This window comes from Delphinus delphis, chromosome 16 (genome assembly GCF_949987515.2).
Source record: "Delphinus delphis chromosome 16, mDelDel1.2, whole genome shotgun sequence".
Taxonomy (NCBI): Eukaryota; Metazoa; Chordata; class Mammalia; order Artiodactyla; family Delphinidae; genus Delphinus; species Delphinus delphis.
In genome coordinates, this window is record NC_082698.1 from 7,904,046 (window position 1) to 7,920,661 (window position 16,616).

The following is a 16,616-nucleotide window of genomic DNA, read 5'->3' on the forward strand; positions in this document are numbered from 1 at the left end:
CTGGCTTTGTGGGAGAGACACCTGTGGGTGTTCACACACGAAGAAGGGGTGCCTCCCACAGCACAGATGGAGGTTCTGGAAAGTTCTCTCAGGAGTGGGGAGGGGCGTTCAGTCACTGATGATTTTCTACCTGATGTGGTTCCTGAACATCAGTGCTTTTTATTTTTAAAATTTATTTATTATTTATTTATTTGCTGCACTGGCCAGCATGCGAGATGTTAGTTCCCCGACGGAACCCGTGCGCCCCACAGTGGAAGCGTGGAGTCTTAACCACTGGACCGCCAGGGAAGTCCCAGCAGTGCTTTTTAAAAAGAAAAGTGTCAAACATCCCAATAATTGTTCTCTGGTCACCTTTGCCTTAGCTCTGGCCGCCATAACAAAGTAACGCAGATTAGGGGGCTTAAACAATAGACATTTCTTATCATTCTAATGGCTGGAAATCCAAGATCAGGGTGCCGGTGGGGTTGGGATGTTGGTGAGGGTCCTCTCCCCAGGTTTCAGACAGCCCCACCTTCTCGCTCTCTCCTCACAATGAAGAGAGAGATCCGTGGTGTCTCTTCTTATAAGGACACCAATCCCACCGTGGGGGGCCCACCCTCATGACCTCATCTGAACCTGATTACCTCCCAGAGGCCCCATTCCAACTGCCATCCCATATTGGGAGTTAGGGCTTCAACACCTGGATTTAGGGGAGCACAGTTCAGTCCACAGCGATCTTCAATCCTCCACTTCAGAAGGGAGGGTTTTGTTTCCACTGTTGAGTTGTGGCCACTGCCGTTTCAGGATAGCTCTTTAGCCATCCCCGCCATCCGCTTTGACCAGTGTCTGCAGTTCTGGGGTAAACCAGTCTCCAGCAGCCGGGCCAGGTGAGGAATCAGGGCCTGACTGACAGTGGTTTCCTCACTTCGGCTTCTTCCACTGAAACTGCAGCCCCCATTCCCATGGCAGGGGACCCAGACACCCCACCACCTCACCATCTTTGGCTTCTTTAAGGGGAGCTGTGGCCTGCATGTTTTATTTTCCCAGCCTGAAGCGACCTTGGCCTTGGCTCTTGTGCTGGGAAGCTCGGCTGGCCGCGCGCCTCATCTATGTCGTTTGAATCGTGACAGTGTGGTCTCAGTCAGTGTCTGGTGACTGTGGATTACGTGGAGAAGGTTAACTGTAAATAGTATCCCAGCATCTTCTCCCTGGTTGAGCCCCTTCTGTCCTAATGTCTCCTAAGTCTTCTCATTTGTTCTTATTTTATTTTATTATTTTGAAAAATTTTTATTACGATTATTTTTTAACATCTTTACTGGAGTATAATTGCTTTACTGTGCTGTGTTAGTTTCTGCTGTATAACAAAGTGAATCAGCTATACGTATACATGTGTCCCCATATCATTTGTTCTTCAGAGAAAATGTCCCCAAAGGGCCCCTGAGACGATGCGGTTGGGACAAACCCTCACAGGCGAGGGAGCAGGAAGTCGAGCTTCCAGGAGGGATGGATGGCAGGCCTTCTGCTGGCCGCAGCTGCCACCGGGCTGACCCAATCCTTATTTCCAGCTCAGGTTTGGTCTGAATCTGGTGGGTGACTCCCGGCTGCGTCATCCTCCAGGATGCAGAGCTGGACACCGGCTCCCCAAAGTCTCGGGGGGAGATGAATTCTGAGTCTAGACCAGCCTGCCCAGATGATGAGCCTCGCCAGGGTGATGGGGTGAGGCCTGGGGGCTTTGTCTGTGCACCCAGGAGACTTTCAGCAGGGAGGTTTTGGGAAACACCAGGGGTTCCCCAGGTGGGCGGCCCACATGAGTTAACTGGGTCCCGGCCCTGGCCCAACCCCAGGCCCAAAGAATCAGAATCACACTGACTGGGGCTCGGGAAAACTATTTTTCAAAACTGTGCCAAGTGATTGAAAAAAAAGATGTTGTTGCTTTTGTAAAGGACACATTCTAATTTTAGAGAGCTCAAATCATATAGAAAACACAAGAAAGAAAACAAAACGTCATCCCAAACTCTATCATCCTGGAACAATCACTGTTAGTTTAAGTTGACAGAATTCCAACTTTTCTCCAAGTGTCACTCACTACTGATAGAAAAAAGCCAGACAGACTGACAAACCTGACCCTGCGTTTCTGTGCAGGTGACTTCCACCATCCATCAGGGACTCTTCTCTGCTGGATACACAGCACCTACTCAGCCAGAGGAAACTCACACATCAGGACACGAATGACAGTCATCGGGGGCTTCACGACGTACCGACTTCCCCCCAGGCTTGAAATCTGGTGCGTCCAGTCAGAGCTGGCACCTGGCCAAAGTGCATTCATGTCCCGGCTCCCCACCTCCTGCTGTGTGTCCTGGTGAAGGTTACAGCCTCTCCCAGCCTCAGGCTCCCAGGTCTGCAGAGTGAGGGCGATGAGGATGACAGCACTGCCATGACACTTACCTCAGAGGAAGGCCATGATGACCAAACGCAACAGCGTGAGTGGGAGAGCACCAAAGAGCAGAGTCAACGAGAATAAACACATCCAAAGCTTGGAGACCGGAGATGGTGATCATTCCGAAACTGGGAAGTCATGACAATGATACCAGTAAGTTAACAGCCCGTGGTGGTGGGTTCCCAGCATCCCTGGAGCTGTGCCTGCACCTTTGCCTCTGGGGAGCTGTAAGAATATTTGCTCAACTGTCATGGAGGTTGGCAGGCTCTGACAAGACACCAGCGTCCAGGCTCGCTTTGCATCTCAAAAGCTGCTGGAGACACTTCTCCACAGGACTGATTGCAGCCTGGTGACGTTGCTGCCGTGTGGGGACCACCTTGGCTTACCCTGAGGTAAACCAAGTCCAGATTCAGAAACATGTCACATCTAGACATTTCTGTTCCTTTTCTCTTAAAATGGAAGAGAACAATGCTAGGCCAACTGTAAAAAAACAAAACAAAACAAAAAACAAGGCAAAGCAAACCCCCAGTCATCCCTTCAAAGCGGGTGGGAAGCTGAATGAAGCAAAGTCAAGGTGCTCAATTTCAGAAGTTTTCAAGTTCTCGGAAGTTGGGGTTCCTAAGATCACTCCAGTTGTTGACACACGAGGGCAGAGTCAATGGCACGTGGAAATCATCCATCCACGTGAGGCTAGTGGAGACCGTTCCTTCTGCTGGCTTCCCTGTCTCTGCCAGGTGCCAGGCTGGGGAGTGCTTCCCTTCTTCCCACATCCAGAAGTTTCCTTTCCTGGTCATTCTTGCTCTCAGCCTTGCGCTCACCATGCTTACTGTCCGGAACAACCCTGGTCTTCCTGCCATCTGTCTCTGCCCTCCAACTGCCCCTGCCCATCAGGTCCTAGCCTCTAGATCTCTGCAGGCCACCCTCTGTTCAGAGCTTTGACAGCCTCTAACCCGCCCTCGGCCTGGGCAGAGGTTCCTCCTAGCTTCCCAGCTTTGCAGGTCTCGTACACCCCAGGAAATGGCCGAGGCTGTGGGTGGCTGGAGGAGGCCCTGGTCGGGGAATTCCGTCCCGGGGATCCCAGGGGGCCCACAGTCTCTGCACCTGCATCACCCGTTCACACACACTGCTGGCCAAGTTCTGCAGAGCCTCAGAGCCTGTGATCAAGCTGTCCCCTCTGACTGGGGTTGGGTGTGTGGCCCGGTTGCCATTTCCTCCAAACCATCACTTTAAGCAAACAGGGAAAACCAACCATTAATAATGTGAGACAACCCGCTAGCAACATGGTCCCCGAAACCACAGGACCACTGGGTTACTGCTGACGCAGTGCCTCTGAACCCAAGCTGCAGGAATAGCATCCTTTTCTACATAGGCTGTTTTATTAATGTCCTAGGGCTGCTGCCACAAATTACCATGAACTTTAAAAAACCCCACAAAAACAGAAGTTTATTCTCTCATAGTTCTGGAGGCCAGATGTCCAAAATCTATGTGTCAGCCGGACTGGGCTCCCTCTGGAGGCCCTAAGGGGCGGAGCCTCCCTCCCCTCTTCCAGCTTCTGGTGGCAGCTGGCATTCCTTGGCTTGTGGCCACATCACATCCATCTCTGCCTGTGTCTTCACACGGCCTTCCTTAAGTGTTTCCTCTTCTGTCTCTTGTAAGGACTCTTGCCATTGGATTTAGGTCCTGCCCTAATTGAGGATAATCACACCTTGAGATCCTTAAACTACATCTGCAATGACCCTTTTTCCAAATAAGGTCGCATCACAGGTTCTGGAATATGAACTGTCTTTTTGGGGTCACCATTCAACTCATGACAGCTGTGCTGTGCAAAGCCTAAAGGATGTCCAGCAGCCTGGAGTGGAGCCTCAGATCCTGCCCAGCCTTGGAGCGGTGGATGGGCTGAACGTGTATGTCATATGCTACCCGCCCCCCAAACCTCATGTGTTGAAGTCTAACCCCGAAAGGTGATTGTGTTGGCAGGCGGGATCTTTGGGAGGTGACTGGGTCAGAAGTGAGACACGAAGCAGAAGAAAGGAGTTCCTTTCTTCCCACCCTCTGAGCCTGGCCCTGGGCACTCTCACCCAGTGGTGTGCTGGCTTGGTTGGAGGGTGAGGTGTGCCCTGGTGTGACACTGGGAAGCTTTGTCGCATCCTCTGGGAGAGAGGACAGAGAATTGGACCCAAGCTCCGGCTAGCCATGTGATCCTGGACAGAGCATGCCAGGAAGCCCTTGAGCCAGAGGCTAAGTGTGCACGTTGGAGGCCTGCTGGGTGGTGGTTGCTGTCTAAGTCATTATTTTTAAAAATAAACTCTGACTGAGGACCAGCTGAGTGACAGGGCACAGAGAATTCAGGTATGATTAAAGCCTTGTCCCTACCCTCTAAGGGTTCACAGTCTCACTAGGGGAGCAGGCTTGTCCTGTAAACTGACATTAAAGTAGAAACTGACAGTGGAGTGATTACGAAGTACTTTGGCTTTGTAATCAAAGTGAAAGGCTTCATGGAGGAGGTGGCATTTCCCTTGGGTCTTGAAAGATGAGTAGGAATTCACCGAGGTATAGTGTTTATCTGTAGATAACTACTGTGTACCAAAGTACCCCAAACTCAGGGCCACATCTATTCACAAACATTCATTATATCCCAGTTTCTGTGGGTCTGGAATCCTCCCAAGGATCACTCAGTGTGTTGGCTGGGGCTGCAGTCATTTCGAGCCCTGATGGGGGTTTGGGGGACATCATTTACACAGGCCTCCCCACGAGGCTGGCCCAGGATGTGGCAACTGGCTTTCCCTAGGGTGAGTGACCCGAGAGAGTGGATGGAAGCTGCAGCCCTTTTATGACCTAAACTCGAAGGGACATCCCGTCACTTCTGGTGAATTCTAGTCATTGGAAGTGAGTCCCTAAGACCAGCCCACCGTCCAGGGCGTGACTAACAGCGGGTGGGGGTAATCTGGGGACTGATTTAGAGGCTGCAACCCCACAGGGTAGCACAGTGACATGGGTCCTGCTTCAGGGTCCAGAGGGAGGGTGGGCATGGGAGAGTGCGACGTGGGATGAGAAGATCCCAGTTTGGGGACTAGAGAACTAATGATGAGGATAGTCATAGAGATGGAAGTGGGTAGCACCTTGGAGGGCAGACTATACCAGGCACCGTTCAAAGCATTACAAGAAGTCTCATTTAATTCTCCCATAATTCTCTAGGAGGACAGTGCTGTTATGAGCCTCACTTTACAGATGAGGGAATCAAGGCACAGGAGTGTTAAGTGGTGGAGTGGTCCCCTCAGCTTGGGACCAGCAAGCTCCTTGAAGTCCCGTGGGAAGATTGGAGGGCTTGGGGACAGTCCCCGCAGCCTCTTCTGTCACACAGAGGGCTGGATGTGGGCATCTCCAGGGTCAATGGTGTCTGGATATCTGTCGGGGTAGGTCGTGATGCTCCTGTGAAATAACAGAAAATATATACGTCGGTCTCTGCCTCTGGTTCCTGGCACAGAGCTCCTAAAACCCTCAGAATTTCCTGGGCGATAGGAGTGTCTTTTGTTCTAACGAGGTGACTCCTGGTGGATGGCTTCAGGATGGGAGCTGGTCACCAGAAAGACCAAGCTGTGACACTTGGGATTTGCAGCTCCCCGACCCCCATTCTCCAGGAAGGGAGTTTGAGTTAATGGTCGATCATACCTATGTGGTGAAGCCTCCATCAGATTCCCGACAGTCGGGGTTTGGAGAGCTTCTGGGTGACCGAGCACGTGGGGCAGCTGTGCGCCAGGTGTGCCCGGAAGGCGCGGAAGCTCCTTGCCCCTTCCCCCATATCTTGCCCTATACATCTCTTCCATTTGGATGTTCATCTGTCTCCTTTCTCATACCCTTTATCATCTAAAAACTGGTAAGTGTAAGTGTTTCCCTTACAAAGTGAGTTCTTTGAACAGTTGTAGCAAATGGTCGAACCTGAGGAGGGGCATGGGAATCCCGATTTATAGCTAGTTAGTCCGGAGAACTAACCAGCTATAACGGGTGACAACCTGGGACTTGGGACTGGCGTCTGAAGCGGGGGCAGTCTTGTGGGACGGAGCCCTTCCCCTGCGGGGTCTGGACTAACTCCGGTTAGTGCTGGAATTGAATCATGGCACCCCCAGCTGGTCACTGAGAACTGCTTGATGAGAGGAAAACCTACACATCCGGTGTCAGGAGTATTGTGAGTGTTCGAGTGAGGGGGAAACACGGGGGTGTTTTTTCCAGTACAGCCCAGCCCAGGTGGAAGGAAGCCATCATGCTGAGCCCGAGGATGTCTGGTTTGGCCTGGAAAGCTCTTGGTCCAGCCCCGTGGCTAGGGAGGCTTTCCTGAAGACGAGCTTCCGGCGCACGTCCCCTGGCTCAGTGGACGGGAGGAAGGTCCACCTGGGAAGGCTCCTGGCTCTGCTGTCTCGCTGGCCCGTAATGCTCTGGAGCTCAGCCTGTGCTGCTGGCAGAAGCTCCTCCAGCATCCATCCACCCTCTGGCCCTGAGAGCAGTCAACAGCAGAGGGGCTCTGGTTGCACACCTTCCCCTCCAGGAAGGCAGGCGCGGCCCTCCCTGGCCTCCCTGGCCCACCCACAAAGAGGGTCTCAGCTCCCCGGGAACACAGCGAAGGTCCCAGCCAGGAAGAGGGGGCAGGACAGCCTCCTGCTCTTCCTCTGCGGTCGTTTCCCCCAGAGGTCAGTGAACTTGGGGTCAGAAGACCAGGTTTCTGGTCCAGTGCGCAACATTCTGCTGTATGGCCTCGGGCCCACTTCCCCTCGCTGAGCCATTGACGGAACGTCCCAGCCCCGCCTCCATCTCCTCCAGCAGAGCTCCTCCGTCCTGGCTGTGAGCAGAAGTCATCTGCAACTTCTTGAAATGCGGTTCTGACTCAGCAGTTCTGGAACGAGGCTCTCAGACAGCTCCCCGCTGGGGCCTCTAGACCACTCTTTGAGGGTTTAGGCGAGGAATTCTGGCACAGTGGCAGGTGGGGATGTTTGAGCCTGACCCTTGCCTGGTTATTCATTCAACCACACTTTCAAAGCACCTACTAAGTTCCTGGAGCTTTCAGGCTCCAGGGATCCAGGCAGGGACGGGTCAGCTCTTTCCCCTGGAGACCGTGGCCTGGTGGGTATTGGCTGGTCAGCTGTCCAGGACCTCCCCGGTTTGGGGGGATGAGGGCTGCGATGCAGGGGCCTGTGGGAGCCGTGGGGTGGGAAGAGACACCTAGTCACAGCGGCTAAGGGGACACAAGGTGGGGAGGGGTCTGGCATGCCTGAGGATGGGGCGGGACAGGCCCTCACACGGGCGTGGTAGCGGGAAGGTAGGTGCCTGCCCAGGCTGCTGTGTAGGTGCAAGTCGGGGCAGGGAGGGTAGCAGGGCAGATCCCGGGCCACACCAGCGAGCGTGCAGTCTGTCCTCCAGGAGGCAAGGGCAGGAAAAGGGACTTAAATTGTGATGAGGCTGCTTTCTCCAAAACACCCACCTGAAGGAGGGGGCAGGTGCAGAGGTGAGATGGGACGAGAGAATTCTCATCCCACAAATTTGCAGCAGCGCTCGGGAGCCAGGGGGCGGGCAAGGGTGCCCCTTACCTTCCAGACTAGGAGCGGGGCTGCCCTGCATCACCCCAGCCTCGGCTTCCGTCCTCACATCTCCTTTCTGAATCTGACGCTCCTGCCCCGCTCCTGTGAGGACCCTGATTTCCCACCTGTGGAGTGGTGGCGTTCACTGCAGGTTCTTGGTGTTTAGTCCTCCTCAGCCCCGCCCTCTACGGAGCTGTGAGGCGGGGAGACCCCAGAGGGCACCGGGGGACAGGGTGGGGCACATGTTGGCTGGTACTTGGGACACCTGCTGGCTGGTACTGGGGGGTCATGTAGGCTGGCACTTGGAGGACACAATCAGGGAGTGACCCAAGGCCGCCCTGGGGTCTCCTGGCTGCAATCACTCAGCATTTCCCAAGGACCGGCCTAACTCCATTAATAAGATACCCCGTGTTAGCAGCTCGAGTGCTAACGGGCGTCCATCAGTGATGTGAGGTTCAGGCTCAGACCCCTCAGCTCCTAGTCTTCTTGATCGTCTTTCCCTTTGTAAGGTAATTTCAGGACAGGCCCCATCCTTATGTGAATTTTCTATTATCCTTTTAAGCATACAGTATCCACCAACAGGGCCATTGCCCCTGGGTTTCCGTACTCAGGGAAGCAGCAGGGGCTCACAGACAGAGATCCTTTTTCCATCCCTCTTGGAAAGATGGAAAAGCCATGAATGTCCTTTACAGAAAGAGTATCTGTGCAAACGGCTGGTCCGGACCAGCCATTCCCCATCGTGGCCAGAGCAGGCAGGGGGCCTGGAGACCCCTGGTCCCCCCAAGTTCCCATCTGCTGGGTCAGCCCTGGGCTGGCCCCAGCGGGGCAGCTGTCTCCGCTCAACTGTCCTGCTGTGGCTGCACTTTTTCTTTCCAAGTTCAGCGTCCATGGTAAACAGGAGACACCAGATTTCTTTCCATCCTTTATCCCTACCCGTGTCAACCCACCAGACAGATGTTTTCCACTTGTCCTTCCTCCACCCAGGCAAGGCAAGGTTTTGAAAAAGGAAGGGGAAAATATAACTGCAGTGGGAAGTCAAACATCCTTACCCTTTAAAGGAACAAGTCGTGCATTTGTTTGATGAGCACTTCCTGAGTGTGGCACTGGGATGTGATGGGGTCCGGACGTCCTGTCTACAGGGCGCCCACAGTCCAGTGGAAGGGGACACTTGGTATGGGCGGCCTGCTGGGCGTGTGAAGGTGGGGCACTGAACTAAAGGGGCCCAGGGGCTAAGGTGGAAGGCTCCCTTCATCCTCACCTGGAGTCTTGGAGGGAACTAAGCACTCTCCAGGGGAAGAAAGGCATTCCCTGCAGGGCGAGCAGCACCTACCAAGCCACAGTGGCGGAAGGAAGCGGGGCATGTTGGGAAAGGGTGGGACTGAACTTTGGGTGTACGTGGTAGAGTGAGGCCAGGTGGAACTGGACCAGAGGGAGGTGAAGGCCTTGAATGTCAGCTGAGTCACCAGGGCTGCATTGCAGAGGGACAATGGGAGCCCCTGCAGGATTCGAGCAGCGGTGTGGTGTGGTCGGACTCAGGACTCAGAAAGAGGTCAGTCTGGAGTCAGGGGTGGCAGGCAGAGAGGAAGGTCTGGGTGAGAGGCCAGGCCAGGGAGGGGAAGGGGCTTGAGAAATGCTGATGAGATCAGAGCAATATGTCCTCAGGAGCTGTGGAATCGAGAGGAATGAGGGAGGGGCTGGGTTTGTTCCGAGAGGGGGTGGGTGCAGATGTGGGAGAGGGACGGTGTCAGCGCCTCAGACCCCACTGGAGGCTCGGGGCCAGGGCTCCAGGCTCAAGCCAGCTGGCTAGGGCAGGCTGCATCCTGGTCTGGAGGAGTGGGGTCCTGGACAGGTAGCAGGGCAGGGACCTGGGAATCCAAACACACGCACACACACACACATACCCCCGGGCGTGGGGAGGGAGAGATGATAGATATTTACTGAGTGCTTACTGTGAGTAAGCATTTCACATGCACTGTCTTACATGTTTCGCCCCATTTTACAGATGAGAATGTTCAGCTTTGGAGAGAGTTCACCACAGACGTGGCTGTTGATGGATCCTAAAGCAGGCAGCTGAGTGCAGACCTGCTGTCCCCCCTCGGGGCGCAGGGAGCAGATGTTCACCTTGGGTGACGCCACGTGCCTGGCCAGTGGGGCTGGCATTTGGGCCTCTGGCTTTCTAGCTGCCCACCTGACAAAGCTGTGCCTCTCTCTCTTAGGCCAGTGTGAATGCCTCAGATGCCTTCCCCACTGCTGCTTAACGGGCCGCAGGTGTATGGAATGGATTACACATAATCCTTGTTTACGATGCTCTCCCAGCTCTGTCCACACGAGAGCCTCTTCCTTGTGCCTCCCTCGTTTCCTCCCTTCCCTTATTCTCATCTGACAAACACCAGTTCATCATCATCCAACAAGGAAGTTGGACACTAAGGACCGTTTGCCACACTCTTCTCCCCCCAGAACCCTCCTCCCTCTCCCAAGGGAACAGGCTCCAGAAATCTTGTGTCTGTCATTCCTTTGCTTTTCATTTTATCACATCTAAATGTAACCCCCCCAAGATTTTAAATTTTAGTCATTTTTAACTTGAAAAAGGGTATTATGCGCTATAATTTTTTTAAAAGACTTTATTTTTTAGAACAGTTTTAGATTTACAGAAAAATTGAGAGGCTAATACAGAGAGTTTGGATAATTCTTTTGGACTTCTTTTTCCCTTTCAGAATTTTATTGCTATTTTGGAAAAGAGTTGGCCACTGTCTCGTAAAGTTGAGCCTTCATAAACCTTACATACCAGCAATTCTTCTCGTAGGTATGTACGACAATATTCTTAGCAGCACTGTTCGTAGTATCAAAACATTGGAAACAGCCCAAATCCTGTCAACAGAAATAGATAAATAGATACATATATTGTATGTGGGTATATTTGCACCTGGGGATATTACAGAGCACTAAAACTGAATAACAGCTGGCAATAAAAAGACGGATGAATCTTATCGATCTAAATTTGAATGAAAATAAAGGAAAGTCTAAGATTTTTTCCCCTAGTTGGTATCCAGGGGACGTCAAAAGTTGTCCTAACATTTAAGGGCAAGTTTGGCCAAAGGCCACCACCTTTGAGAAGAGAATGAGCAAAAGTCAACAGAAAAGGGCGCGTCTCTGTTTGCAGGGGGACCACCCTAGTGTGGGTTTGGAGCTTGGGGCACGGCCAAGTTGAGTCAGGATGAGCAGAACAGAAGGTACCTGTAGCAAGTCATAATCCATCCAGTTGAAGCCTGAAGAGCTCGTGGGTTGGGGGTGGGGTGCTGTCAGGGCTCCCGGGGAGGGGCCGGGAGAGAAGGACCCTGAAGTTGACTGAACTAGTATTGTGGTCACCAGAGAAGAGGTCTAGAGCTGGGCAGAGATTTCGCCCAACGCTGCCCCAGCTGAACAAACTGTCCCTTAACCCCATCCAATTTCCATGCTCACCTAGCAACCCTCGTATTTTTCTAAAATAATTTTTTTTTATAAAACTGTACATACTTATAAAAGAAAAATATTTAAAAATGCATAAGTAGAAAGAAGGAACAAAAATCGTCTGTGCTGGGGCTTCCCTGGTGGCGCAGTTGTTAAGAATCCACCTGCCAAGGCAGGGGACATGGGTTCGAGCCCTGGTCCGGGAAGATCCCACATGCCGCGAAGCAACTAAGTCCGTGAACCACAACTACTGAGCCTGCGTGCCACAACTACTGAAGCCCACGTGCCTAAAGCCCGTGCTCTGCAACAAGAGAAGCCACCGCGATGAGAAGCCCGTGCACTGCAACACAGAGTAGCCTCCGCTCGCCGTAACTAGAGAAAGCCTGCGCGCAGCAACAGATATCCAACACAGCCAAAAATAAAATAATAAATAAATAAATAAAAAATCACGGCTCCACTTTGGAGTGTTTCATTTTAACCTTCTTCATGCACTAATAATCGTATTGTACCCATTATTTTAACACGTCTTTTATCCAAACACATTTCCCCATAAGAAACCCTTTGCCGTCATCATTTTTTTTTTTTTTTTTTTTTTTTTGTGGTACGTGGGCCTCTCACTGTTGTGGCCTCTCCCGTTGCGGAGCACAGGCTCCGGACGCGCAGGCTCAGCGGCCATGGCTCACGGGCCCAGCCGCTCCACGGCATGTGGGATCTTCCCGGACCGGGGCACGAACCCATGTCGCCTGCATCGGCAGGCGGACTCTCAACCACTGCGCCACCAGAGGAACTCTGCCATCATCATTTTTAATGAATGTATATGTTCATTGAGTTGAATCTCCCTCTCTTTCTCTCTCTCTTTCTCTCTCCCTATCATCTATCTATCCATCCATCCATCCATCCATCCATCCATTCATTTATTTCACCTCCACTTCATAGAATATATTCTATATTGAATTTATATATATAGTCCAATGACTGTTCTCCAATGGCTCGTTATTTTGGCCAATTCTAGGTTTTCATTATTACAAGTAATCCTGCCAGGAATGTCTTGGTGCAAAAAGTTTTTCCATGTTCAAATTATTTCCTTAGGAAGGATTCCCAGAAGTAGAATTATTAGATCAAAGGGTTTGAATCTATTTATGGCTCATGGTACTTACTGCCAGCCTGCTTTCCATATGTATGGCAACAGTTCACCTTCCTGCAGGCAGCCTATGATCAAGGCCGCTTCATTGCACCTTCTCAAGCGTTGAGCAATCTAATTTTTAAATAGCTCTGCTAATTTCTGACAGCCAGTTTAAGGTCATCAGTCATATCCTAGAAAAGAAAGGACATGCCCTAGAGGGTTGTGGCCTTGGAACACTCTACCCTTCAGTGTGAATTATGCTGCTGTCTGGTTGGCTACTAGCCTGTTATCAGGGATTTAAAGGCCAAAGGATCCAGCCAGGCATCTCTTTGGTCTCTCTTAACTGCAGCCCTTTCTGGAGAAAGGGATGTGACAGAAGGAAGGAAGAATAGGAGGACACAAGCCACCAGAGAGGCCACTCTTGATCACTCAGCATCCATCTCCTCTCCTCCTCCCATCGACAGATCTGCAGTTCGTTCAGGGAGTCACGTAGATTCACTGATCACAGGAAGTGTGAGCCCCAACCACAGCCCCAGGAAATGAATCACCACTGGACCAAAGCAGGCTTAATAATATCATTCCCACTGGCCAACCATTGGTCAGACGTGGGCATGTGACGTAGTTATGGTGAATGAAATGTAAGTAAAAGTCGGGTAGATGGGACAGATTTGGCTAGCATGGCTCTTTAGCCCTTTGCTCTATTCTCTTCTTCCTGCCTGGGATGCTAATAAAATGTCAGAGGTACAGCAGCCTTCTTGTGACTATGAGTTGATAAGCATGAAGACAAAAGCCAACATACCAAGGATGGCCAAGCAAAAAGATAGAGTCCGTGTGTTTGAGCCCCTGATCCACCCTTGAATTGTCTATCCCCAGACTTCTTGTTATGCAGAAAAGGAACCTTAGATTTATTTATGCCACTTTGGTTGGCTTTTCAGTTACTTGGATTTGAGTGCATCCTTACTAAGAGATATATTGGCATACTGTTTTCCTTAGGTTAAATTACACTAGCTGCTATAACAAACATACCCCAAACCTCACGGCTAAACACAATAAAATTTTATTTCTTATTTATGTCACAGTCTGCTGTGAGTTGAGCAGCGCTCCTCCAAGATCTGGGCTCCTTCCATCTTGTGACATTACTTTTCTCAGCATGTGGTCTGCAGGGTTTCCATGGAAGGGGAGAGGAGCTTGGACAACCATGCCCATGATTTTATGGTCATCCCTGTAAGTGATACGGATCACTTTTTCTGACATCTCCTTGGCCAGAATCCAGTTATAAGCACTCATCCTACCTGCAAGGGAGACTGGGAGATGCAGTCTTCCTATGCGCTCAGGAGGAAGAAATAGGGTTGGTGAGCAGGCATTCAGTCTCTCCTCCACACTCACAGAAAGGGAAACGTCCCCCAAATGGACACCCCAGTTGCATCTGGGAATGGGTGCTCTGAGTCTGAAGGTGAGCCTGCTCTGAGTGCAGTGGCTGAGCCATGCCTGAAGATCAGTAGCCTCTTGCCAGCACCCAAGGGGAACCTTGCCAAATGCCTAATCTCTGTTTCCCTAGTTTTTAATCCTGTGAAAAATGATACTGACATTTCCCAAAAGTGAGTTTTAAAGAATAGTAAGACTTTTCTTCTTGTCTTTTTAAGTTTGTACATTCTAAAGAGATGGGTGGCCTGTGGCTTTGCGTGGAATGGGCTTGGCAGGGTCTGAATCACCTCAGTCAGATTGTCTTCCCTTAGATGCTTTTCTCATAACAGTCACGGGTACTGACTCTGTGCGAAAATCTGGACCACCCTTGGGGCTCAGATGCAGAAAAACTGGGGTTCTCACCCTCAAGGAACTCGCCAAACGGGTCAGCATCTATGTCCACACACGAGGCGGGAAAGGACAGGAGAGGGGCCAACAGTGGGTGCCGTGGCCAAGAGCCCAAAGCTTGTGGAACCATACACGGTCACACAGGGGAAGCTCACTAGTCGGGCAATGCCAGCCTGAAAGGCAGGCCCTGCCGTCGTCTTGGTCCCACCATTCCTTTGCTTAACCAGAGGCAACATATGCAAAATGCTGAGAACGGCGTCTGGCACAGGGCACTTCCTTTTCATTCATTCATTGATTCATTGGTTATTTGGTTGGTTGACTGACTGACTGATTCATTCAGCAAACAGGGAAGGAGCATGTATTACGTGCCAGGCCCTTGGCTGGCTCTGAGGACAGGCAGACATCTCTGTAGGACTGTAAATCTGGCCATCCTACTCCGGAGCTCCCTTCCGGTGAAGGAGCTGATCAGATAAACTGGTAATTACAGCACAGTGCAGTTCATTGTGGAGGTACACAGGAGGGACATGAAGCCCTCCTTGAGGGGTTAAGGAGGGCATCCTGGAAGAGGGGGTGCCTAAGCAGAGTCTTGAAGGATGAATAGGAAGGAGATGGCCAGGCGGGGATGGTTACATATTTTGCAGGGCTCAGCGCAAAATGAAAATGCAGGGCCTCTTGTTCCAAAGGCAGGGAAAAGTGTCATTTAAAGAGCCACTGAAAAATAAAGCTTTTCCCCTTCTTCCACAGTCTCTCTCTTGACTTATAATTTCTTTTAAAAAAATCTTCCATTTAATGATACTCTAAAGAAAAATTAAACATTTAAATCATTAGCATGCATTTTACCATCCGTCTTTATATTGTGTAATGTCGGTTTTAAATGGAAATATAAGAGCATTTAATTCATACGCAGAATCACTGAAATGACACAAGTCATACTTCATAGCTCTGGCATGCACATATATTTCATTCTTACCGGAAAAGTGGCAACGCTCAACTATTTTTATTTTGCTTCTTTATAGAATCGTGTTCTCCCCACATTTTCTGCCTTAGTCTTACTGCTGAGTAAGGAGGGACTAAAAGGAAAGGGACTGTGGCTGCCCATCTCTCCCTTTGCTTCTGTGCCATGATTTTCAGCATAATCGGTTGCCTAACACAGGGACATAATGTGACTTAGGAAAGATGAGACAGGTCCTCGGTCCTTGTGTCTCAGAGCACCAGGTGTGAATGTGTCCATAGCAAGTTCTGGTTTGATTGGAAAGTGTGGCGTCTCGTCAGTGACCTCACTCACACACGTCACATGCTCGTCTTGAACTCACTTGGGGTGTCACTGAGCTCGAGCAGGTCGTGGGTTCCCTGGAACCTTGTGTTGGTGGAGTGCAGGGGACGGCAGACACACAGGCTGCACGTACCTCCTCTGCTCGTGTGCATCGTCCCAGTGGATTTCACTTACAACACACAAGTTCAAAGATAAAATTATTAAGAATTTTAAGATGGCGACAGCAGGATACTATACCAAGCATGGAGCCCTCCTGTGCGTGGCCCAGGTGCAAGGTGAGGGGGTTACGGAAGCCGTGCCGTGAGCGTGGACAGTGCTGCAGAAGAGTGAGACATGTGGAACCGTGGTGGACACGCATACTGTGTGTACCCCCGTTGCTCACACGCACGTGTCATTGTCCCATCCAACGTCACTTACAAAATACAAGTTCAAAGATAAAATGGTTAAGAATTTCAAGATGAAAACGGAGAGCATTAAATCAGCCCCTTGTGAGCACGGGGCCCTTCTGAGTGTGAGGCCCTATGCGATTGCTTAGGTCACAAGCTCATGAAGTGGCCCCGTGGCCAGGTGAAGGGAGGCTGGGCGGAGGAGAGCTTCCAGATACAGGGAAAGCTCTATGTGAAGGCCCCAAGGCCTGCCCAGGCTCTGTGTTTCCCTTCTGTGATTTACGGGGCATGGGGCACCCCGTACCCCAACTCCTATTCACTTCCCGCCCTCTTGCCCTACCCACTCCCCATCGTCATTGCTATTCCACAACTCCGGGGACCCCCTGGGTAAGCTTGGCTGTAGGCGCGCTGATTCCAGGTGGACAGGCCAGAGAGGTGGCCTGTCCCCAGCGATCTGTTCCAGACGGTGCCCCCTGCCTTGTGGCTGCCGCCTACCCAGGGTCTCAGGAAGGCCTGGCAGACTGCGGGCTTATGGGGAACCCTACAGGAGTGGGGGGTCTCTTCCTCTGACTGACACCAAGGCTGGCCAGAG